Genomic DNA, 23,953 nt, shown 5'->3' with positions numbered 1-23,953 from the left:
GTGCCATAGGGGTTTTATACACCTCTCGGGCTGTTTTCTAAAGAAGTATGGACTTGCCCCTGAAAAAGCATTTACCTTCGTAATAGAGGCAGCGAATGTTAGTTGCTTCATTAAAAAACGAAGTGATTCTAGAGCAGGTCTTAAAGTGAACTTATCCGAAATTTTGTGTGGGAGGACCCGGAGGAGTGGACAAATATAGTCCACATTCGAACCTGATCTATATCTGGTAGATATGATAAGATGTAAACTATGGACTAAATCGGTCACTCCCTTCAAAAGTTATCGTGCGCACAATTTTTCTATACATTTTTGAACTTCTGTGGAGGGCGTACCTGAAGGAGTGGACCGATATGGCTTATCTTCGAATTTAAACAAGTTTAGACAAAATATTACGGAGCTCAAATTTTGGACCGAATCGGCAGATCCGTTCGAGAGTTATCTTGCGCTCCATCAATACACACGGTGTCATAGGTTTTTTTTGCACCTTCCAGGCTATTTTCTCAGGAAGTATCGACTTGCCCCTGATGAAACTTGTGCAGTCGTATGGGGGCAGTGAATACAAATTGTTAAAACAAAAATCAAAGCGATTCGAGAGCAGGTCCTAAACTGAACTTTTCCGAAATTTTGTGAGGGAGGTACCCGAAGGAGTGGACCGATTGAGTCCATATTCAAACCTCGTTTAAGTCTGATGAAAATTTCACGAAGGAGAGGGCCGATATGGCCCATTCTCGAACTTAAACTTAGTTTGGACAAAATATTTCAAAGTGCAAAACTTGGTCCAAATCGGTCATGGCTAAATCGACTCCAAACTGTCCGAAACGCATTTCGTCAAAACATACTTGGGGTCTAAAACCATTTTTTCGATGAAGCACATTTTGCCCGTATGAAATTGTTAGCATAAAAGCTGAGGGTATAACTACACTGCCAACCCCACGGCGGCAGGTTCTCTAGAACCGGATTGACCCCGAACCACACAACATCCGTGTTCCGGTTATCGGCTGCTACCACAGTGTACATAATATGTTTGTATTTGTATCGTTTTTCTGTGTTGGGACCAGCATATCCCGGAATGCCGGAAGTGCCGGGACGGAGGAGTACCCAGGTTTGCTCGGTTTGTTACACCCGCATCTTCACCCATATCCAACATTCGGTGAGGTGCAATAGATGTCAGGAGTTGTTGCATCTATGTGGTTGCTCCGGACTTGTCCATGTAAGGGACTATGTTGCTGCATGCTATGTTCCAACAGCAACCGCACATAGCATTTAACATCAGCCGTGGTTGTTCCAATGCCAGAAAATGCATCCTTTTTGCAATTTAATTGCAATGGACTCCTAGTTAAGATCGAGGAAATAGTGCACTTCATGTGTCCGAAGAATATCAAGGTCGCGGCGGTGCTGGAAACCAAGCTCAACAACAACTGCAGCTTACAGTGTTGGAATGGTTACAACGTACCGAGGAAGGATCGTACCAAAAGTGGTCAATACAGACCTATCTCGCTTGAGCCTGACTCTAATGACCTGTACATGGAATGGAAGGGGGGTAGCAGTCAGGTGTGAAACTGTCGAGTTAGAGTTGCTGAACGTATACATCCCGCCGATAAATTTCTGTATCTCAGGTTATGTGGCTGACATTAGCCGGCTTTTGGAAGGTCATAACCGTCTGGTCTTGGAGGACTTTAATGCACAACATGAGATGTGGCATTCGGTACAGCGCTGGGTGATCAGCTTAATAGCTCTACGACGACACCTGCCGCCCCGTCATTTCTCTTGGATCAGACCATCTTTCCATGATTGTCTTCATTAGCAGGCCCCGATTTCATCACCTCTTTCGTCAATCATGGGAAAGCTGATTGGCCGAGTTTCAGAGAGTTCTCTAATCACCGCTTCAGAGATCTGCCCAATTCTTCTGCTGTTCGGGTAGCGGAAAGAACGTTCCGAGATATCATCACCGCTCACTTTCGTCAATCATGAAAAAAAAACTCATTGGTCGAGTTCAGAGAGTTCACCAATCACCGCCTCAGAGATCTGCCCAATTCTCCTAATATTCGGGTAGCGGAAAGGACGTTCCGAGACATCATCACTCCTGCAGCCGCTCGCCATATACCTGCTGATCGAATACCCAAAGTGATACCAAGCTTCCCAACAGAGGCGACGGGGTTAGCAAATGAGTGTGATGAGCTTCGTCGAGCCAACCCCAGTGACCGCGGAGTCAGGGTGCTGACACTGGAAATTAACCGGCTGGTCGGCGAGCATAAACGGAACAAGTGGTTAAATCACCTGAAGATTTGCAACATTGGTGCCGGTTTAAGTGAATTGTGGGCAACGGTTAAGTCACTCTCGAACCCCGGAAGGAGGGAAGGTAGGACCTGACTGACCCGAAGAGGTGCCAAGTTATTTCAATCGACAGCTTATCAAGCACCGGGGAGGGCGAAGAGAGGAACATTATGTCGCATGGATGAACCACCCCATCCGAGGATGAACCACCACAATTAATAATTTGTGATGTTGCGAATGTCATCAGGAACGCTAAGTCATCCAAAGCCTTGATGGTATCTCCACGGTAATGCTGAAACAGCTGCATGAGTCGGGAGTGGAATATCTAACTAAAGATCTCAACATGTCGCTAGCCACCCGCATGGTTCCCGAAGTCTGGAAAATAGGCAGGGTGGTCCCGCTACTGAAGCCAAGCAGGGATGCCAGCAAAAGTGAATCGTAGAGGCCGTTTTCGCTTTTGTCGTCCGTAGCAAAGGCCCTTGAGGCCTTAGTCCTCCCCAGCGTCAGAAATAACTATCCAGTTGCCGATCATCAATATAGAATCCGTAAGCAGCACAACACGACAACAGCGCTAGTCGCCATTTCCACACATATTTGTAGTGGACTCAATCAGAAACCGCCGTGTGATAGAATAGATGGTGGCGCCTGACTTATCAAAAGCCTTTGATACTGTCAGGCACTCTACGCTGTTTGAGGACATTGAACAGACAACCATCCGGCCAAGCATGAAATATTGGAAATATTATATGCGTGGACACCAGGCATCTGTTGGAGATTGAACTCCTATTTAACCGAACTTACTACCTTTTTCCACGCGAAGAACATGCAGATGTCCACCATTAAATCTGCGGCCATTCAGTTCACCACATGGACAGCGCAGTATAGAAGAGAGTTGACTATCGTGGTCGATGGTAGCAGAATTCCGACCACAAACTGCCTCAAACTTCTAGGGGTCACATTTGACACTACGTTCACGTCGTCTGCGCATGCCGCAGCTATATGCGACAAACTGAAAAGTAGAAACAAGATCCCAAAGTCGCTAGCCGACAGCACTTGGTATGCGGATAAAGAAACCTTGTTGACCACATATAACGCGATAGGTCGGTCTGTGGTAAGCTATGTGACGCCAGTTTTGTCCGACATACCCAGGCCCATCAAGAAGGATATCCACGTTCTCGAATGATACAGCCACTTTGTTTTTCAACAACACGCAAAAGTCAAACCAACCCCTTGCTGTTAGATACATACAAAAGTTGGTTGTTGTGCAAAGGGAAATTTGTTTCCGACATTTCGTTCCGAAGTCGTACCGAAATCGGAAGAAAAACATTGGTATATTCGAAGTGAAATTTACTTCCGACATTCTCTCCGAAATCGGAATGAAATCTGAACGAATTCCCGTACGAAAAATCGTATAGAAATCGGAAGGAAATGTAAACGATTTTGCTTCCGAAATTGTTCAGATGTGTCGGACATCCGACAATTGGCTTTCTGGGTCTTTATAACTTTAAGTCTTTGTTGGGAATGTGTATAGAATACATTATCTAAATAATGTACATTTGTTTTAGTCTTCGACTACAAATAACTTGTCAACTACGCACACTAGAATTAAAACTAAAAAAATATTTTGCCCTTTTCTTTTTCAGATATTATTTTGTACGCTATTTTTCTTCGTGTCCTTTAGCTTTTTCATTAAAATTCTCCCTGTGGCATTGTACACAATTTTAACTAAAACTTATTATTTTTTCATAAATTTTGCAAACCAATAAAAGTTTTATTTTGCTAAAAAAAAATACCTCGCATTCTTCATCACTTCACGAACAACATTTAAACTATTCAAACTGATTAATCGTTTATTTTCGCCACACAACAAATTGTAATGGCTGCAAATGAAAACGAAAAAATAAAGTTTTTAATAAAATATGGGAAGAACTCTTATTAAAAGTAACCGCATTGCTCATAAATATTTTTAATGTTGAAACATTTTAGCCAAACGACCAGCAACGAAGCAGCAAACATCCATTGGAACCGTTGAATACTTGTAAAGAGAAAACAAACGGCCCAGAAAAAAACTAATAGGAAACACAATAAAATCAAGTAAAAAGTTAAGCAAAAACCATTTCAAATGTGTGGAGCAAAGCATTTCAAATGTGTAGTAATAATTCTTTGGCTGCAACACATCCAATTGCCTTGATTCCTTGTTACCACCACCGCCAGGCAACTAAACTAAACAGCCAGCCATCTATTCAATGCGTCGAAAACACACACAGCTCTATTAGGGGCGGGGAACTGTACGGCGATAAACAAGTACCAACAGGCATCGACCGGCTCGAAGAATAGAAACAGAAGTAACAAAACGATAACGATATTTTGAACTTTCAGATCGTTATTCAATTTTCCAAAACAGCAATTGGCGTTGTTGAACAACTTTTTGGGCTGCAACGTCTTGCAATGCATCCCATAAACATTCACACACACACAAACATGTTTGTGTTATTTTTACTACGCTCTCGCAAACACAAAAATATATTCACCGTCTTTGATGTAATGCTATAGATATGGCAACCAAAAATTCCTAGTGCCAGTGGCAGTTCCAATACATAAACATCTTTACACACACACAAACGGCGAACTGATTCTGTTCTAACGATTTCTGTTGATAACAAGAACAACAGATTTCAAATAACATACACACGCTCAAATTATGTACACCACATGACTACATACATATGTACATTGACACAAGTTACACATTATGCCTGTTTGTTACAAATATCCGCATAATGTTTTGCTACAATCATACATGGTACATTTTGTCACAAACACACACCGACACACTTCCACACATACGCTTATCATTATAAAAGGCATTTGTGTTAGTGTGCCTGTGGCACATAGGACATCAGTGATTTTCCTTCTTTTCTCAAAAACACTATTTGGGCGGCCGCATACACAGCGTCTCTATGCTTTTCGATATTTTCATAGAATTATTTGTGTTTTTTCTATTTCATTTCGCATGCACATGTCTGCAGTTGCACTGTGGTCCAAAAATGCAATTGAAAATGTTGAATTCAAATGTGCAACATAGAAATGTCATGTGTAACGAAATATAATAAGAAGAAGAACCATGCCCGAAGAACACTGTATGTACATAGTGATTTTCTTTTTGGTACTTAGTATCCATCATTCAGCTATGGACCCATTTCCAACGAGCATATGTTTTTCGAGACCCAGACATCTGATGCATCTGCACTCTTAACTTTGAATTTTATAAAATTGACAACTGAAATGTGAAAGAATTTTCCATTAATTTTGAACATTTTGACCCTGAGCCCATGTCCATGCTTCTCCCGTACGACCCGACACTCCGCCGAAGAAGTACGTATGACTGATATCAGTTTCAAAATTTTATTCACTTTTAATCTTCCCAAAAGAAATTAAAATTATTTGAATCATACAAAAAATGATATTGAAGATTTTTGCATCGGATTTGTTTCAATTGCATATGTTTTGACCATTAAATTTTAAGGCGTGTTATGTTTTTACAGTGTTTTATTTAACTTGCTTTGGTGTCCGTTTAGTTTAAATCTGGTAACTATTTTTCCACACAGTTACAGTTGACCAATCGAACTGAAACTTTGCACACTTTTCAGATTTGGATGACAACACATGAATATGGAATCAAAACCAATTTTGGTCCATTTTTATAGTGTTTTAAGGGTGTTTTATTTATTTCAGATCTGGTAACTCAATTTTGACACAGATATGCCGTGATTAACGTGGGTACCTACCTTCCGGTCTAACCCCACAGTGTTCTGCACACCGGATGGAAATAATGCGTCCATCGGCGCCCTCAACACAAAGGTGAGTACCAATTCGATTCCACGCATTTGGACGTGTTCGCCCCAAACCAAGGGCTATGGGTCAGGCACCCGGTTGATAATGCAACTCCACATTTGAGCCGGAACTCTACCCACGATTTTGGTATAAACCACAGCCACCGCGATGCTCCCAATAGGGGCCTGCACCAAACTGCCAGGCTAGATCTTTTTGGACCTAGGGGCTCCTGACACCCGCGGTACCAGAATATAGCCTGCGGTCAGGCTTCGTAGAATACAAACTATACTACTACCAATTGAACTCCAAACAGTTCGAGACTGGTTACCCACAGAGAAAAGCGTCTGCCCACTTCGTAGCCAAAGACTACTACCAGTTGAACTCAAGAGTCCGGGACTGGTAACCCACAGAATATAGCCTCTGCCCAGCTTCGTAGCCAAAGACTACTACCAGTTGGACTCTTCAGATTTGGATGACAATACATCAATATGGGCCCATTTTTTCCTACAGCACCCATATGGCGGTACCACCCGATTTCAGGTATTTTGGTGATTTTATCTTCATTTTTAGGCCGAATTAAATGTAACTTGGTATTTGGAGTTCCCAATGGGGACCAAAAATGATGGGATGGAAGATACCAAGGAACGGTCCTGACCGGTTTTAATATGGCAAAGCCCAGGATTTATCTTGATCCCTCTTTCATCTCAAGTGGACACTGACCTACCCGTAGTGTCACCTGGGGAACTGCCTTTAACACCCGTTAAATGTAGTGAGCTAACATGTGCCGCGAGTTCACCCATAAGAACGTTAAAAACTTGGGTTTGGGCGTCGGGTTAGTAACCCTCCCCTAGAAAAAACAGCCTACTATGAAGAAACGAAAGAAAAGAAAAACGAACCCATCTAAAGTTGACGAACCCCACAAGGACCATGATCTGCGAATCTGCAACTGGAATGTTCGCACTCTTTATAGAGAAGGTGCAGTCTTCGCATTGGCAGACGTACTTGAAAAGTACAAGGCCAATATTACTTCCATACAAGAAATACGATGGATTGGGAATGGCGTCACAACAACACCTAAAGGTGACGCACTGTATTATAGCTGCCATGACGTAAAGCATGATTTTGGTTGCGGATTTGTTGTTAGTCGGCGACTAAAACATCTGGTATCCAGCTTCACCCCAGTGAATGAAAGACTTGCTGCAATTCTTCAACATCAGCTTTATTTGCGCTCATGCTCCCACTGAAGAAAAGGACGAACAGACCAAAGATATATTTTACGAGCGCTTAGAAGAAACATATGAACGTTGCCCTGCCTACGACACTAAAATTATTCTAGGCGGTTTTAATGCCTAAATTGGAAAGGAGAATATCTTTGGCCCAACAGTCGGGAAATTCAGTCTCCACAGTGAAACATCTGACAACGGCATGAGGCTGATAGACATTGCAGCTACAAAAAAGATTGTGTCGCCAGATCAAAGAACAAGTAATCAAATTGATCATGTTGTGGTAGATGGAAGACATTCATCGAGCGTGTTGGATGTACGATCGTTCCGAGGTGCAAACGTAGACTCAGACCACTACCTTGTTGCAGCAAAGGTACGTACCAGATTAAACGTTGCAAACAGACACAACACGGAAGTTGGACATCGGGAAGCTGCAATCACAACAGATAGCCACAGCATATTCCACTCAACTAACCCAATTTCTTAATGAGAGCACTCCTTGTCCCGATAACATAACAACACAATGGCAAAATATTGCCCACTCCATGCAAACAGCCGCAAAATCCATACTTGGATACCAGAGACCTCCACAAAGGAATTCATGGTATGACCAGGAGTGTCGTGCTGCTACAGAAGAGAAAAATGCAGTATATAGAGCTACTTTACAATCAGTAGCAACGCGTAGAGCACGAGAGAGATATCGGGGAAAAAGGAGAGAAGCGAAACGTCTTTTCCGCAAGAAAAAGAGAGAAATAGAAAAGCGGGAGTGTGAAAAAATCGAGATGTACAGGAGCCAGAATGAAGCCCGAAAATTCTACCAAAGAGTGAAACATCAAACAAATGGCTTTGGTACAGGCACATCCTCCTGTAGAGACCAGCAAGGTAATCTGGTAACAGATACAGATAGCGTGCTCAGGATATGGAAGGAACATTTCTATAATCTGCTGGTATCCAATAGTAGCGAAGACGATGATACCACAGATTCAATCCCCGAAGATGGTAAAAATAGCCATCAACCGGCTGAAGAATAATAAAGCAGCAGGAGCCGATGGCTTACCAGCCGAGCTGTTTAAAACCGGAGGCGACGCGCTGATCAGCTAGTTAGCACCATCTGGCAGGAAGAACGCGTACCCGACGATTGGAGCCTGAGCATCCTATGTCCCGTCCACAAGAAAGGAGAAAAGACTGTATGCTCCAACTATAGGGGCATAAGTCTTCTCCCTATTGCCTATAAGATAGTGTCAGGGATATTGTGCGAACGACTAAAGCCCGTGGTAAACGAAATAATTGGACCATACCAATGTGGCTTTAGACCTGGCAAGTCCACCATTGTTCCGCAAGAAAAAGAGAGAAATTGAAAAGCGGGAGTGTGAACAAATCGAGATGTTCAGGAGCCAGAATGAAGCCCGAAAATTCTACCAAAGAGTGAAACATCAAACAGATGGTTTTGGTACAGGCACATCCTCCTGTAGAGACCAGCAAGGTAATATGGTAACAGATACAGATAGCGTGCTCAGGATATGGAAGGAACATTTCTTCAATCTGCTGGTATCCAATAGTAGCGAAGACGATGATACCACAGATTCAATCCCAGAAGATGGTATAGAATGTATACCGCCCGGCCAAGATGAGGTAAAAACATCCATCAACCGGCTGAAGAATAATAAAGCAGCAGGAGCCGATGGCTTACCAGCCGAGCTGTTTAAAACCGGAGGCGACGCGCTGATCAGCTAGTTAGCACCATCTGGCAGGAAGAGCGCGTACCCGACGATTGGAACCTGAGCATCCTGTGTCCCGTCCACAAGAAAGGAGATAAGATTGTATGCTCCAACTATAGGGGCATAAGTCTTCTCCCTATTTACTATAAGATAGTGTCAGGGATATTGTGCGAACGACTAAAGCCAATGTTCAACGAAATAATTAGACCATACCAATGTGGCTTTAGACCTGGCAAGTCCACCATTGACCAGACCCTGCGGAAAATCCTTGAGAAGACCCAAGAGATGCAGATCGACACATATCACCTTTATGTCGATTATGAAGCAGCATTCGACAGTCCCCTTCTATCAAAGGTATTCCATGCAATGTCTGAACTTGGTATCCCCGCAAAGCTCATCCGGCTTTGTAAGATGACTTTAACTGATACTAGGTCCTCAGTTAAAACTGGAAAGAACCTCTCCGAACATTTCAGTACCAAAAGAGGTTTCAGACAAGGAGACAGCCTTTCGTCTGACCTATTCAACATTTTGCTGGAAAAGGTAATACGAGATGCACATGTCAAAAGAAATGACACAATTTACACCAATAGCCACATGTTACTTGCTTATGCTGATGACATAGACATCATAGGACGATCAGTAAAGGAAGTAACTTATACCTTTAGGAAGGTCGAAACAGAATCTGCGAAAGTGGGTCGACGGCGAAAATACCAAATTGATGGTGTCGACGTCCATAGAGCTCGGACCAACTGTGGAAGTTGGTACCTACAATTTTGAGGTAGTTAAAGACTTCGTCTACCTCGGCACTGCCATAAACACAACAAACAACATCAGTTGTGAAATAAGAAGAATTGTATTGGCCAACAGATGCAACTATGGTAAGCAATTTAAAAGCAAAGCCACATCTCGTCAAACAAAAATAACACTATACAAAACGCTGATACTATCCGTGCTAATGAATGGCTCCGAAGCAAGGGTACTTGCGCAAGCAGATAAGGCAGTGCTTGGTGTGTTTGAGAGGAAAATTCTTGGAAAGATCTACGGGCCGATTTGCGTTGACGGTGAATATCGACGTCGTATGAACCACGAGCTATATCAGCTATACAAAGACATGAATAAAGTTAAACGTATCGAGATGCAACGCTTGCGTTGGTTATGCCATATCATAAAAATGAGCGATGATGAACTCGCTAAAAAGGCGTATGAATACATGCCACATGGCGGTGCACGCAGAATTGGCAGGCCTAAGCTTCGATGGAACATACAAGTGGATGAAGAAATTAAAAGGCGCGGTATTCCAGAAAGCGAAGCGAAAAACAGAGAGAATTGGAGATCTTTTCTTAGTTCGGCCTTTGGAACAAATGTTCTGTAATGGGCCAGCTAAGTAAGTGAGTAAATCCAGGTTTTGGTATAGCCTTTATATAACGGTACTAAACGGCATTTTTTCAGGAATTTTAAAGTTTTCATCTAAATTTTAGGCCTAAATTGACTTTAATATTGTTCATAAAAATGTATTTACTAAACAGTTCAAAATAATAAAATAATTAAAAATTAAGTTTCATGATGGAATCTCTCAAATAAAACTCTTACATTTAAATTATAAATGGTGGCAAAATTAAACGCCAAGCGTTTTATTTGTGAGATTCCATCATGAGAAAGAATATATTGATTGAGGCTAAATAAAACACTGAAACTTAATTTTTTTAAATTATTTTTCTTCAGTTTCTTTTTGTATAACATGTCAAAACTTTTTATTTTCTTGTATTTAAAACAATAAGCTATAAAAAATTGCAAAAAATACTTAATTTTACTTTCAAAAAAATATTTGAAATAAAATTTCCTAAAACGTGCAATTTTGTTGCAAATGTATTGGCCTCCACTGTATATCGAATCAAAAAGGAAAGGAAGGTCACAATCAAGTTCTATACCAGGTCGGTACAATAAGACTATAATAATAATAATTGTTCCACAGACATATCTGGTGGTCACAACACTTCTCGTCCAGAAATTGGTATAGGCCCGATCTCACGGTACCTCATGATTTTAACTGTATTGAGACCGTTAGTTATTTTTTTGACCGAAGTGGTTGTAATATGATATTCGAAATTCCCTGCGGCAAAAAAAAAATTTCACTGAAATTGTCGACATGGGCCCATGTTTTGGTATAAACCCCATCTCACGGTACGTTCCGATTGTTGGTATTTTGAGAATTTTAGTTATTTTTTTTTTCGATCGAAGTACTTGCTATTTGACATTTGAGGTTCTTACTGGGCACAACACTCATCCTCCAAAATTGTCAATTAGTCCGGTCAAAATAGACATGCGTATAAGGGGGAAATAGCAAAAATTCCCACAAAGCTGAATTTTGGTGGAGAGCTAGGGTTGGCCATTAGAAGCAACGTCCTAAAAGTCCCCATCGATCCCATGTGTGCAAAACAAGTTATTCGGGGTCAAAAGTCATTTTTGGAGGCATTATTAATTTTTTTTAATTTTTCTCAAAAACGGCAATACTTAGCAAAAGCCCGCTAAAGTAAAAGTTGTAGATTCAATAATTGTCTACAAGATTGGTCTTTATGATTGTTAAAGAAGACTTACCATTTTCGAGATATCTCGATCTAAAGGTCAAATAAAAAATTAGCCGCGTAAGTACATTATGAGGCGAACCGGTTAAAGTAACGACACTATATGTTAGATACTTCCGTAAGCTTTCAGTAATCGGTTCAGTAGAACCGGGTCTAACCCGGTTTTTAAATTTGGCCTTCCGGGTCTAATAACCGCCGAACCCGATCCGCAACCGTTGAAAATTATACATTTCCGTAATCAGCGCAACAAACCCTACCTTCGGACAAAACTTGAAAAAAATCGGAGAGTTTTCGTTGGAGTCGTTCCCGTTGGGCTTTTTTTTCGATTATACATGTGTGTTAAATGGGCTATTTTTGCATAAAATGACTCTAATATTAAATAACTGTACTAAACACACTCCGATTTTGTTGGAATTTTTTTAGAAGATAGCTATAATTTCGCTCTTCAAGAAAATATATATTTTTTGGGGGACAGACCCGGTTACTTCGCTTATTTTAGCCGGTTCGTCTGAATATGTGCATATTTCCCTTATAAGTGCATAAAAATCATGTGTTTTTTTAGAACAGCTATATCTCAAGAATGGTTTCTTCTGAGAAAAAAATTATAAGGGTCAAACTTGTAGATAATTTTTCTGTCTACAATATTTATTAAAAATAAATCCCAAAAACCTAAAAACCCTTAAATTTTGACCTTTGACCCCGAATAATTTTTTTTGCACACATGGGATCGATGGGGATTTTTAGGACGTTGCTTCTAATGGCGAACCCTAGCTCTCCACCAAAATTCAGCTTTGTGGGAATTTTTGCTATTTCAATGTCTATTTTGACCGGACTAAATGTCCATATTTTGCTATAGCCCCCATATGACACTACCTCTTGATTTTCGGTGTTTTGGGGGGTTTTAGATACATTTCTGGTTCCTTTTCCTGACACAAACAGTGTGCCACCTGGACTGCCTGCGTCCATAAAGAATCAGAAGGCAGGTAAGCGGATTTAGCTAGGCACTTAAACAAAACGCAGCGTGTCGTATATTCGGTATCGTGCCCTAAATTTTGGCCAAATATAAATTGAGGCGGTTACATCGTCCGGATCTGAACTAGTCTTGAACCAGAACAGGCTGTGCGACCGAGAAGTCACTGTGAGTCTTGACCTATAGAAGGCCTTCGACACAGTTAACCATGCCCCTAACCTCGGAACTGTTGACCTCTTTTAATACTGTTACTCCTCTTAGAAGCATTACGCTTCCATAAAGCATCGTCATCTTGCTCTTCTGGGGTTATTGTTGGTCGTCATGTGTTTCTTGGTCTCGAGGGCGACCTATCGTACTTTGTGCAGATTCAATTCAAGAGCCATCCTGGTTATGTGCTGAACATGTTTTGTAATGGAAATGGAAAGTAAATGGAAGGTGCTTACACCTGGGAAGTTTTTGCGGATTCTGAAACTACAATGTTCATACATGAGAAAAATCAAAAACAAAAAAATAGCCGTAGCGCTTTATAAATAAATCGCGATTGTAGTTAACATTTTTAGGGGTTTTTTAGGTTTCACGGTTTTGCTTGGAAATTGCAAGTCCTATCGAAAATTTAAATTTCTCTACAAGATTGACCTTTATGATATGTATTTTCGTAGGTTCTACCGTTATTGAGATATAGAAGTTCAAATTAGGACAATGCATTGACTGTATCGTCTCCTTATAAAATCAATGCCATACATGGTGCGCCTTAACTAACTTTAAGTGAAAACCGCTTACACCTGGCAAGTTTTTGCGGATTTTGAAACAGCAATGTTCATAGATGGGGTGACGTAGGTGATGAGAGATACCAAGGAACGGTCCTGACCGGCTTTAACGTGGCAAAATTTAGGATTTATCTTATTTATTTATGTCAAGTGGACACTGACCTCCCCGTGGTGTCACCTGGGGAGCTGCCTTTAACACCCGTTAAAAGTAGTGAGCTAACATGTGCCGCGCGTTCACCCATAAGAACGTTAAAAACTTGGGTTTGGGCGCCGGGTTAGTAACCCTCCCCTAGAAAAAGCTGCCTATTATGAAAAAAACAAAAGAAAAGAAAAACAAATCCCTCTAAAGTCGACGACCCCCGCAAACGTTTTAAGGACCATGACCTGTGAATCTGCACCTGGAATGTTCGCACACTTTAAAGAGAAGGTGCAGTTTACGCATTGGCAGATGTACTTCAAAAGTACAAGGCCGACATTACTGCCATACAGGAAATAAGATAGAAAGGGAAAGGCGTCACAACAACACCTAAAGGTGACGCACTCTATTATAGCTGCCATGACATAAAGTATATGAGTATATGAGTTTGGTTGCGGATTTGTAGTTGGTCGGAGGTAAAAACACCTTGCTTCCAGCTTCAAACCCGTGAATGAAAGGCTTGCTACAATTCGAATAAAAGCGAAATCCTTCAACATCAGCTTTATTTGCGCTCATGCTCCCATAGAAGACAAAATAAGATATATGGTAACATGGGGCGGCTTCGCCACTGGGGCGCCTTCGCCAGCGCCGATTTCATTGATAACTATAACTGCTAGAGAAATGCCGTTAAAGGGAAAATTGTGAGTTTAACGAAGATCTTTCATCTCACAATAATTGGCATTTCTATCAAATATATGTATGATTGCTGATGCACGCGGTTTCATGTTTTTGGGGTATTGCGAAAAATATTCATGGTAGGTATATTTTGTGATATCTTGTATACCTTTTGTAATATCAATATTATATTTTATACCGTTAATAGACAACTACTGAAGAATATAAATCCAAATAATTTGCATGATAAAAGTAATTATAAATGTCAATATATTGATATTATGAACTATGTAGGGGGTGGGGCGGCTACGCCATGTTAGGTGTGTAGTGGGTTAATGTGAGAAATATGTCAGGTTTAACTTAAATTGTTTATGCTATTGATATATCGCACTATAATATGAAGTTGAAATAAAATAGTGTGCTAAACTTATCTAATTTGGCAAAAAGTCGTTTTTATGCCTAAATTCAAGGTACCTACTTCAATTAAGGGCTAGAATATGTTTCTGTTTGTGAATTTTAGAATCATTTTTGATTATTAAATAGAAAACATGGTCCTTTTATGCATTATGTTGATATTTGAGGAGGAAGTATGGTAAATGCCAGTTTTAGGGTCCGTTGATATATGTCCTATGTCGATGGCGAAGCTACCCCATGGGTGGGGAGGCTTCGCCACTTTTTAGACATTTTGTAAATTCTCAAAAATAATATTTTAAAAACAAAATTATAATCATTTATATATCAAAAGTTATAGTCAAGATATGTTAATATTCTTACCAAAAATAATATTTGGAAAAACTTTAACGATGTCGATATGAGAACATTTTGAACAAAAACGTGGCGAAGGCGCCCCATGTTACCATATTTTATGAGCGTTTAGAAGAAACATATCACCGTTGTCCTGCCCATGACATTAAAATTATTCTAGGCGATATTAATGTCAAAATTGGAAAGGAAAATATCTGTGGCCCAACAGTCGGAAAATGCAGTCTCCACCATGAAAAATCTGACAATGGCATGAGGCTGAAAAAACATGGTAGTTAGCAGCGGAAAAAACATGGTAGTTAGCAGCATCAAATTTAAACATCTCGACATCTATAAGGCCACCTGGTTGTCTCCAGATCAAAGAACAAGTAATCAAATTGATCACGTTGTGATAGATGGAAGACACTCATCGAGCGTGTTGGATGTGCGCTCGTTCCGAGGAGCAAACATAGACTCGGACCACTACCTAGTTGCAGCAAAGGTACGCACGAACAGACACAACACGAAAGTTAGACATCGGTAAGCTGCAATCACAACAGACAGCCACAGCGTATTCCACTCAACTAGCCCAGTTGCTTTATCAAAGCACTCCTCATCCCAATAACATATCAGCGCAATGGCAAAGCATTGCGCAATCCATGCAAACAGCCGCAAAATCCATACTTGACCTCAACCAAGGAATCCATGGTATGATTAGGAGTGTCGTGCTTCTACCGAAGAGAAAAATGCGGCGTATAGGGCTACTTTACAATCCATAGCAACGCGTAGCGCACGAGAAAGGTATCGGGAGAAAAGGAGAGAGGAGAAACGTCTTTTCCGCAGGAAAAAGAGAGAGCTGGAAAAGTGGGAGTGTGAAAAATTCGAGATGTACAAGAGCCATAATGAAGTCCGAAAATTCTACCAAAGAGTGAAGCATCAAACTCGTGGGTTTGGTACAGGCACCCCCTCCTGTAGAGACCAGCAATGTAATTTGGTAACTGATACAGATAGTGTGCTCAGGATATGGAAAGAGCATTTTTCAAACCTGTTGGTATCCAGCGAAGACGACGAAGATTCCACAGATCCAATCCCAGAAGATGGTGCTGAATGTATACCGCCCAGCCAAGATGAGGTAAATACAGCAATGAACCGGCTAAAGAATAATAAGGCAGCAGGAGCTGATGGCTTGTTTCAAGAGCACCGGGATAAGCCAGGTATCACTGACTAGCAAGTTAATTTGGTAACTGATACAGATAGTGTGCTCAGTATATGGAAAGAACATTTACTAGCGAAGACGACGAACGCGTACCCAAAGATTGGAATCTGGGCATACTGTGTCCCGTCTACAAGACAGGAGGGCGCAAGTATGATCCCTATTGCTTACATGATAGTGTCAGGGACGAAATGCGGTTTTAATCCTGGCACATTAACCATTGACCAGATATGACTTTAACTGGGAGCCATACATAACCAGATAACTGTCAAATGCAAGAACGAATATATTGCGTTCTCACAATAACAAATAGTACCACTGCACAGTGGTCCCACTTGTATGGAAAAGAGTGCCACAAATAGTTCTAATCGAGCTACCGCCTCCAAATTTAAAACGTAGGTGTATAACAAGCCAAAAAGATAGAAAACGATTTTTAGTGGATGTAGGTCCATATTTGGGTATAGCTCCCATAAAAAGGTACCGCCAGATTTTGGCCAAATTAACCAATCGATTTGGATGTTATTTTGAATTTTGAGTTCTGAGTGAATAAACTACCTCCTTGCAAAAAATATTCAATATACATAGGTCCTCAGATTTTCGGTATTTTGACAATTTTAGCGAAATTTTCCAACTGATTTGGCTGTAATTTGGCATTTTGAGTTCTGAGTGAACCAAATACCTCCATGCAAAAATGGTCAATATCGGTCTACGTTTAGGTATAGCCCCCATATAAATGTACCTCCCGATTTTCGAAATTTTGACGATTTTACCACTGTGCACTGTAGCAAACTTGTGTTTAATTTTAGCAAAAAATGCTTCTTATTTTTTAAAGACTGTGCAAAATTATACGGAACACTCTATTAAACTTTCACGTTCTACATACATACATACTTTCACCACGCTTTCCTTATATTTAAGATATCAACATTTATTTGTGGGCAATTAGTAAAAGGTCACTGGCATGCATGATACATACACAACAACTAAAATGCATATTTATATAAATCACAATGTCCCAGGCAATCTGTAACGTTTGTAGAAGTAGAAAACACGCCTATATATGTAGCATACTCTACAGTGAGTGGCCTTTAAAATATCAGCATCCACCAATATGCTGCTCCAATTGTTGTATGGATGATGATGGTGATGATGTACATGAAGTATGTGGAGTATAGAAAACGTGATTGCAAGTTAAAGAACAATACAACGTAATTACATCTGTCAACCGACATAAGTTATTGATAGCCAATATTAATTATTTCAGCCTCAAACATTTATTCTCGCACGTATGTTTGGTCGGTCGTTAACAGTATTAAGCAATGATGTATGTTTTGTGAAATAAATAAGGAGGATTTATACTATATGGTAAAATTGGAAACAATTTATGTATGAATTGTACATTTGTATGTATGTATGTTAATAATATTTGCAAAAAAAAAACACTAAATATTTCTGAAATAGTTTAGTATTAGCAAATATTTTAATATAATTGTATAGATTATTGGATAGCAATCAGCTGTGCTTTTAATTAATTTATTCGTCAATTAATCTCAGAAATTTTGTAGTTTTACATACATTTTAATGTGAAAAGATCTTATAAATTAAAGATGAATACCACTTGTGCCGAAAGAAATCATCCCCTTTCTGGACATTAACAACTCCATTGTGTCCTTATTACTATCGAATCTTACCGATCGTACTTCGGTCATAGCCAATAACATACATGTCAGAGGAAACTCGCTTCTGATATGGAAAGCATGGTTGTGTGGTAAAACTTCGATGTAAATGTACTGTAAGCCACGTTACCTGAAAAACACAATTTTATCTTCATTTATTTATTTTCGTATTTACTTTAAATCGTACAGCCACAAATTTAGCCTAAAAACCTCTATCTGTTGTTAACAATAATTGATTTGTTCCCATTCAAAAGTTAATTAACTTCGTTGTTACTATAGATTTCCAACAGATTATCTGGTTTCCTTTGATAATGAAACCCCCCCCCCCCCCCACACACACACAAAAACAAACTTAAGAAAGAAAATATAAACCTTCTGGCATAAGAAGAAGAAAGAAAATAAAACATAAAAAAATAATGGCAAAGAAAATAGTTGTGCATTTGTCATTGTCTGCAACATGAATTCGGGGTAAGAGAGTACAAAACTCAAGGAAATGGAAAATTCCTAAGAAGAAAACATGAAATTGAAAATAACATGCAGCGTAATTAATGCATTCGCCCTTAAGCAAAAACAGAAAATCCAACAAACAAATCTTAGCTTTTTCGAGCATCTTCCAATAATGCAAACATTCAACCGTGAAACGTGTGAAAACAAAGGAATTGCCAAGTCTAGAAGATAATAGAAAATTTAACAGGATAATTGACAGAGAGACATTTGGAAAAATCTTTGTATATAAATGAATATTCTGATTGGAGGACATGGCAGTATTACAGTACAGATGAAATTACATATTATGTAAAAATATTTAGATACATAAATTTGTTGATTTATTTTTTTTTTTCTTTTTAAACGGTGAGTGTACCTGTATCGTTGTTAATGTCAATATAACATTTTATTGCATGGTTAAGATAACATAATTACTATAGTTTTCATAACAAGAAGAAAAAAAAAATTGTTTGAAATGATATTAACATTTATTAATAGGTAATCCCTAGGGGTAAAACAAAATAATATGTCATGCGGTAATTAATTGCCATCAGATATTTTTTGCATATTTTATGACAATTGTAAAAGAACAGATACATATATTAATAATAATTAATTTAATAAATCATTTTTAAAGACCCAAGCAGATGAATGAATTACATATTGTATGTATAACCACCATATTAGTCAGGTTGGTTATGGAGGATATATTATTATCTCATTATAAATACACCATTTTAGTACTTATCGCACCTTAAACCACACTGTAAATATTTAAAAAGGTGACAACAAAGGAAACAAGTAAAAAAGTATCAGTCGGCTTAACCGACAGAGATATACCCTCAGCCTGTGAGGATTGAAATACTTTTTCCCAAAAAAAAAAAAAAAACTTATGGATTTAGGGGGGTTTTTAAAATTTTGAGCGTATGAACCGGCAAAAGTATGGATAGTCACGGTGCGCCTTAACTAATTTTAAATGGAAGGTGCTTACACCTCAGAAATTTTTGCAGATTCTGAAACTACAATACTCATAGATGAGAAATATCAAGAAACAAAAAAAATCGCCGGAGGGATTTTGAAATAAATCACGATTTAAGTTCACATTTTTAGGGGTTCTTTAGGTTTTCACGATTTTGCTTGGAAACCGCGAGTCTTATGTAAATCGGCATAAAGAAAATGTTGTAGCTGTGAAAATTCTCCACAAGATTGACCTTTATGATATTTTCGTAGGTTTTACCGTTTTTCAGATATATAAGTTCAATTTGAGACAATGCACTGACTGTATCGTCTCCTTATAAAACAAAGTCATTACTGCAATTTTCCAAATTAAACTTATATATCTTGAAAATGGTACAACCTTGGAAAAATAAAATCATCCAATCTTGTATAAAATTTTCACACCATCAACATTTTCTTTAGTCCCATTTTGATATGACTTGCGGTTTCCAAGCAAAATCTTGAAGACTTAAGATAAAAACCTAAAAATTTTAACTGAACCTCTATATCTCAAAGATGGTAAAACCTACGAAAAAAACTTAAAAGTCTGTTTTGTAGAGAATTTTCACAGCCATAACATTTTCCTTTCACTCGTTTCGATACGACTTGCGGTTTCCAAGCAAAATCGTGAAAACCTAAAAAAACCCTAAAAATGTGAATTTTGATCGCGATTTGTTTAAAAATCCCTCCGGCGATTTTTTCCGTTTCTCTTATTTATGAACATTGCTGTTTCAGAATCCGCGAAATCTTCCCATGTGCAAGCGGTTTTCATCAAAAGTTAGTTAAGGCGCACTGATCATGATATTGTTTTATAAGGAGGCGATGCAGTCAGTGCATTGTCTCAATTTGAACTTCAATATCTCAAAAACAGTAAAACCTACGACAATAGCATAAAGGTCAATCTTGTGGAAAATTTTCACAGCTACAATATTTTCTTTAGGCCAATTTACATAGGACTCGCGGTTTCCAAGCAGAATTGTGAAAACCTAAAGAACCTCTAATAATGTGAACTTAAATCGCGATTTATTAGAAAAACCCTCCGGCGATTTTTTTCGTTTCTTGATATTTCTCATCCATGAGCATTGTAGTTTCAGAATCTGCAAAAACTTCCGAGGTGTAAGCACCTTCCATATAAATTTGGTTAAGGCACACCGTGTAGGATTAAACCTCAAAAATTTGGGGTGGTATCGATAGATAAGGCTTTTTTATCACACTAGCCTACGAAAAACATAATATCGCTGTAAACAGGGCCAATAGGAAAACCTTCGGTAAAAATGTCCAAAGAATCTTCGAACACACTCTTAACCACACAAACATGTTGAACTTTTGTGTGGGTGACACAAGAAGGATTGGATAGATAGGGCCCAAGTTTGAACACAAACTAAGTTTCGACAATATTTAAAGATCCAAAGTTTGGATCAAATCGGTTGCTACGCCTATGAGAAATCGCGCGTACCATTTTAGCGAATATTTTCGAAATTTTGTGGGGGAGGTACCGGAAGGAGTGGACCTATAAGCACTACCTTTGAATTTCATCTTATATTCGAAAAAATATTCCAATAACCAAAGTATGGACAAACGCAGTATTCGGTTCGAGCTCTCCAGCCACTACATATGGTGTCATAGGGGTTTTTACAACTTTCGGGCTGTTTTCTCAAGAAGTATGGACTTGCCCCTAAAAATACTTTTACTGTCGTAATTAAGGCAGCGAATGCAAGTTGCTCCAACAAAAATCAAAGTGATTGGAGAGCAGGTCTTAAAGTGAATTTATCCAACATTTTGTTTGGGAGGTACCCGAGTGGTCAAATGTAGTCCATATTCGAGCCTGATCTATATCTGGTAAATATATTAGGATGTGTAAAGTGTATACCAAATCGGTCACTCCCATCAAGAGTTATCGTGCGCACAATTTTTCCAAAATTTTTGAACTTTTGTGGGGGAGGTACCTGAAGGAGTGGACCAATATGGCTTATCTTCGAGCTTACACTAACTTTGGACAAACTATTACGAAGGCCACATTTTGGCCCGAATCGGCAGATAGATTTGAGAGTTATATTGCGCTCCAACCACTACACACGGTGTCATAGGGGTTTTTTTGCACGTTTCAGGCTACTTTCTCAGGAAGTATGGACTTGCCCCTGATGAAACTTATTCCGTCGTATGAGGGGCAGTGAATATAAATTGCGGCAAATCAAAAAGCGATTCGAGAGCAGGTCCTAAACTAATCTTTTCCGAAATTTTGTGTGGGAGGTACTTGAAGGAGTACCTCATCTAAGTATGGACCAAATCGGTTACTCCCTTCAAGAGTTAACGTGAGCACAAATTTTCCGAACATTTTCGAACTTTTGTGGGGAAGATACCGGAAGGAGTGGACCGATATAACCCATCGTCGAACTTAAACTAAGTTTGGACAAATTATTACGAAAGCCAAATTTAGGACCGAATCGGCTGATCCGTTCGAGACTTACCGTGCGCTCCAGCCAGCCAGACAGACAGACGGACGGACATTGCTCAATCGACTCCAAATTGTCTGAAACACATTTCGTCCAAACATACTTGGGGTCTAAAACCATTATTTCCATGAGGTACATTTTGCCCATATGAAAGTGTATATACCCTCGTTAGCATAAATGCTGAGGGTATAAAAATATATTATATATTTTATACTAGCTGACCCGGGTCCGCGTTGCTGGCATGTTGTTCGGATTTTCCTTGTAAGCATTTATCTTCATATTTATTTATTTTGTATTAATAATGAATTGACGATTATTATGCATTCTTTTTGAAACTTCATAAAATAAACAGATGCTTTGGAATTACCCTATTTACCCTATGGTATCTCCAGACTTCATGTAGAAAATTCCTTTATTTATACCTTCCCCTATAAGATGAAGGGTATAATTACCTTTGTGAATCCGTTAGAAACACATCGGGTCTCGGGCGACCCTACAATGGGTATATTCAGCATAAAAAAATAAGTGTATATCACGATGTCCGTCTGTCTGTAGAAATCGCAATATTTAACAGCTTAGCGAGCTTTAAAATTTGGCCTAGAAGTTTATATTAATGGTAGGATTTTTGTTATTTAAAATTGGTTATATCGGTCCACATATTTATATAGCCCTTATAAAACTTTGCTCTAGCCGCATTATCCTACCGAAATGTTTTAAGAATATCCTTTATAAAACGGTGCCGGTACTCGCAAGGGTTTTAGCCACATTATTCAATCGAAATGGCTATAATTTTGTATTTAGTCTCCATGGAGACATAAAACATTTCTGCAGAGAATTATTGGGTCCAATTTCTGATGTAGCTACCATATCTACCTCCCGATTTTCGATATTTTTTGCACCCTTTGCAGTGACATTGTCATTACGACGTGAGTTTTAACAACGTTGGTTGTGTTCTCGAGTCTCCGACAACATCAAGCCTATTCTAAATAATTAATCTTGTATATTTAGACAAATGTGTATAAAAAAACAAGTGAGCAAAGGCTATAGTCGGGACGGGGCCGACCGTGTGATACCCTACACCACTACCCATGTGCATAAGCTTTTCACTGGTAAACATTTCTTTTAGAGGATATAAACCGACTACCACCAAAAATAATATGCCTCTTTGTGTCTGGGACCCCCATAAGCAACCAAAATTTCGTGACCATCCGATCAAAATTACGACCTGTAGCTTGATTGCAAAAAAATGGAAGAATGGGATGCATTACCGACTATTGTGGTATTTCCCTTGTTTGACCACCTTCGCCAACCTGCTTTACACCAATGTAAAGGTAATATTTTCTTCTTCCATTGACAGGCTTTGTCGTTGGAATACCCCTACCCCTAGAAGCCACTATATTCACGAAGAATAAAACTTTGAATTTGTCTCCAAATGAGTTTTTCCCCATTCCGACCCCTAAATATTATCCGGCTATCACCAAAATCAATAGGCTTCTTCCTATGTGGGACCCGCATCAACTCCCAACGATCCCGTGAAGATCCGATTAAAACTGCGACCTGTAGAGTGATTACAAACAAATCGGAAAATGGGATGCATTACCGACTATTGCGATACCTCTGTTGTTTGACCTGCTACGACAACCTACTTTACATCGTTGTAAAGATGATATTTTCTACTTTCCTTGCCAGGTTTTGCTTTTGATATACCTCTTAAAGAAACAGAGATATTGGCTTTGAAATAAAACGTAGAACTTTTCTCCAAATAAGTTTTTGCCCATTCCGACCCTTGAATATCATCCGATCATCATTAAAATCAGTAGGCTTTTTCCTCCGTGGGACCCCCATTAACCCCTAAACTTTCGTGACGATCCGATCAAAATTGCGACCTGTGGCGTGATTAAAAAAATCGGAAATGGGCTGCATTACCGACTATTGCCATATCTCTGCTATTTGACCACCTATGACAACCTAATTTACATCGTTGTAAAGGTTGTAAAGGTGATATTTTCTACTTCCTTTGCCAGATTTTGCTTTTGATATACCTCTTAAAGAAACAGAGATATTGGCTATGAAATAAAATGTTGAATTTTCTCCAAATAAGTGTTTGCCCATTCCGACCCCTAAATATTATCCGACCATCGCCAAAATCAATATGCTTCTTCATCTATGAGACCTCCATTAACCCTGAAATTTTCGTGACGATCCGATC

The 23,953-nt window shown here is 39.3% G+C and overlaps 1 protein-coding gene across 11 annotated transcripts in view; it reads left to right on the top strand.

The window, feature by feature from the left end:
- Positions 1 to 23,953, top strand: part of LOC141403450 (protein alan shepard-like) — a 684,579-nt gene that overhangs the window by 128,071 nt on the left and 532,555 nt on the right. The window contains exon 2 of one of the 11 annotated variants that reach the window (XM_073985870.1): positions 6,010 to 6,135. The exons of the other annotated variants lie outside the window; for them this stretch is intronic. The gene's annotated coding sequence lies outside the window, so the exon portion shown is untranslated. The remainder of the gene's footprint in view (positions 1 to 6,009; positions 6,136 to 23,953) is intronic. 11 annotated transcript variants of the gene reach the window in all.

This window comes from Musca autumnalis, unplaced genomic scaffold (assembly GCF_047663935.1).
Source record: "Musca autumnalis isolate F117 unplaced genomic scaffold, ASM4766393v1 scaffold_4, whole genome shotgun sequence".
NCBI classification, from domain to species: domain Eukaryota; kingdom Metazoa; phylum Arthropoda; class Insecta; order Diptera; family Muscidae; genus Musca; species Musca autumnalis.
This window is presented reverse-complemented; position numbering and strand designations above follow the sequence as displayed.